Here is a 3,520-nt window from a genome sequence, read left to right as displayed (position 1 = left end):
TGCGAATGAAATTTCGAAGATTCTGTTTTAAATCCTAGGCGTTGTAGGAACATCGTGCCCAACGTTTGAAGGTAGAAATAGAGCAATCAAGACTTCAATTCAAACATTTAACAAAAAGCCTTGAAGTTTGCACTTATTTGTAGGGAGATGATCAGCTTGACTTGCCATGGTAGGAATGATTGTTAGACCTAACATACACGGTCGGGTCGGTTTAAGTACATGGGATCTATAAAATATATAAGTTTCTCACTGAATCTATTCAAAGAAGGTAACCAAAGATTTTGCGACGATGCAAATATTAAACTTTACAATATAAATAAATATCTTTAACCAATGAATTCAAATAGCAAAGTCTATGCAATTCACAAACATGTACTTATTAAGCTTCATGGAAATTATTTAACAATGAAATACATTAAATATAAAATTTGGAGTTTTACCAAGGGAGCTAATAATTAATTATAACACTGTCTGCCACACAGCATTTCGGGGGCTCTTCCTCTGGTATCTTTCCTCCCTCTTTTATAGCTGACTATGTGGGGCTTTTCTAATTATTGGGGGCATTATGATGACCTATAGTTGTTAATTTCTGTGTCATTTAGTCTCTTGGCAATCATAATACATATTCTTTTATATATAGCGATAGCTATGTCGTTTTAACGACATAGTGATGTCGTTATTACGACATGATATGTCGAAATTACGACATAGCGATGTCGTTGTAACGACATGTTATGTCGAAATTCCGACATAGTGATGTCGTAATAACGACATGTTATGTCGAAATTACGACATGTTATGTCGAAATTACGACATAGCGATGTCGTTATAACGACATGTTATGTCGAAATTACGACATGCTATGTCGTAATTACGACATAATTTTTTTTTTTTTAATGGCCCTTATCGGCTTCCGTAATAATCCAATCGCTGAATATAAAACTAAATAATTAACATGTATTCTACAGAACTGATCAATTGACAACTTTTCTGTTTAGATCTGGAACTATTATACTATACTAGTCTTAAATTGGAAACCATCAGGAAAACTAGATAATTAACATAATTTTGTCCAAATTTGTTTGTTGTAATAGTTTGACATCAGCTGCTGATGAAAGCCCAGATGTTTATGAGGATAGATTCAATACTATTGTTTATAATGACGTCGTGGCCCTTGGTATAGGCCTTGGACAGATAGTTGGATTATTCAAAGCTCTTACTGACTTGTCTGGCCCACAGACATCGCAAAGAATTGCAGACTATACTGGATTACACGAAAGGTTCACTAACCTATAAATATACACACTTACATGTATGTGTATACACATTGTGTCAAATATGTCTTGACGGGGAAAAAGAACATCACATTACAAATAACAAATACAGAAGGATTCAAAACTATACAAAGAAACAAAACAAAAGGTGTGTAATGCAAGTAGTACAAACATTATAGTGTTAAATAGTGCTATAAAAGTTCGGTCGTTGTTGAAGCGTATTCGTCTCTTGTCTTTTCATCTGTAAACGTTGTAAATATGAACGTTCTTGAATCGATGTTATCAGTGTACCTCAGTTTACCAATAGTGTGTGTTCTTTTGACAGCCGGTCAACACTGAGGTTGTGAGTTCGAACCCCGCTAGTGCGGATGCACTCGACTCCAGCCTTAAATGACTAGAATTGTCAGTTTTCCTATCGAAGGTCGGTGGTTTTGTCCGGGCATTCCGGGTTTTCTCCACACCTGAAAACTGGCCGCCACGAAATAGCTCAAAAGCGGTGCTTAAAAGTGGCGTTAAAAACACATAATCAATTCCGTTGACGGCCATAACAAGCAAAACAAATCTCTCGCAAAAGGAAGTTTTGGGATATATCTGCGTTAACGTTTGTTTTAGTAATTGGCGAACATTTGATATATGTTCTTATCTTGTAAATATGTAAGGGAGTGGTTGTTTTGAATGGTTGCCGCTAAAGTAGTCTGTGTAACAGATGACAACAAATACTACATACCAGCTGACTGTAAGACAAAAACTTCCCGGTGAGATCACCCCGGTAGAACAAAGGAGCTGACATGTAAGTGTTGTGAGAGTCATAATGGTATGATGACCCTGAGGTGGTAGGAAGTGTGACGGGATGGATTTCCTTAGAACATGCGGTGGACCGGGTTCGAGTCCCGGTGGTGACAAAGATGATTTTGTATGTAGAATTATGCTCTCTGGTTACAATAATTACAAATGTAACCCACAGTCGTAAAGTTGGAAGACATTCAAATTCGTTCATACGAGATCTTTACTAAGTTAAAAAAAATCATTTAGACTTTAGATTTTATTATAGATCTTCGCATGTATTATGGTGCTCTACTTAAATAACTGTCCTAATGTCAGTTTTGTGTAAGTTCTTCACAACTCAGAAATGGATCCAAGAATACTAAAGTTTTTTACATGTTATTATTTTGTTTTATCTTATACGGTGGATCACTATAATTTCAGTTTTTCTCATTCATGCTCACTGTTACAACTAGTACACGAATGTCTTCATATTTCACGTACTACACATATTTTCAAGATTTTGTTTTATGCTGGTTTAAACAAAATATCAGACGAGTTCTGATATTTTTGTTCTTGGAACAAAGAGAGAGCGGAAATCAACGGAATTACATAATAAAAAGGCTTGGTAAAAAAGTTGGACACACGTTTTAACAGATTTTTAGCTGACGTCAAGTTTTTATTAAACCTTAATAATCCCCTGTTTTCTTAATGAAATATCAAAAGTCAGATATTGAATGATCCAGTTGTATCTTCCCAGCATAAAGTAGTTCATTTGTGTATCGCATAATCCTTCCTTCTACATGATCCTACATGAGAGTGTGCCGAAATAGAACGGCAATTTAAAAAAATTAGTATAAAGAAAGAAAACCATGATAACGTTTCATTCCCTCGACTTAAATTGTCTTTGCAGATCAAAGTGTTTATTCAAATGAACAAAGCACATATATTTGCTAACTAGACTAGTACGTTGCGTAATCAAAGAGAACAACATTTAAGGAATGATAATTTTCTTTTCTGTCTTTAACATGTTTAAATATGATATCAAGAGCAAGGCTATTTTATTGTTTTTACCTAGAAACGTCCTTGACTGTATTTGTTACATTTCTTTGCCTCTTATCGATATTAAATTGTTCATATTGCCTCCAATTTGTGCGTCTTCGTTGGTACAATCATGACGATATTGACTTTTATAGCAAGGAATTCTGCTCAAACCCGTGTTAGGGGCTATTTTGAAACTTTTGAGGCGAGAATAATTTCTTGGTTAAAGATCTCATTGTAATTTTCAAGATGAAGAACAGCAATAAAAGCACTGTTTTTTCTGTGTTTTTTTTTTGCTGCAAATTTATCATGCACATGTTTTAATTTTGTGTTAAGATAGGATCTTGTTCACTATATCCCTTCTATTCATAATTGATACTAGAACACACCCGTGATATCGCGGATCCGTGACTGAATTAAAGTATAGAACTATGCGTATTATC

This window comes from Mytilus edulis, chromosome 11 (genome assembly GCF_963676685.1).
Source record: "Mytilus edulis chromosome 11, xbMytEdul2.2, whole genome shotgun sequence".
Lineage (NCBI taxonomy): Eukaryota > Metazoa > Mollusca > Bivalvia > Mytilida > Mytilidae > Mytilus > Mytilus edulis.
The sequence above is the reverse complement of the archived record's forward strand: the minus strand, read 5'-3'. Positions refer to the sequence as shown.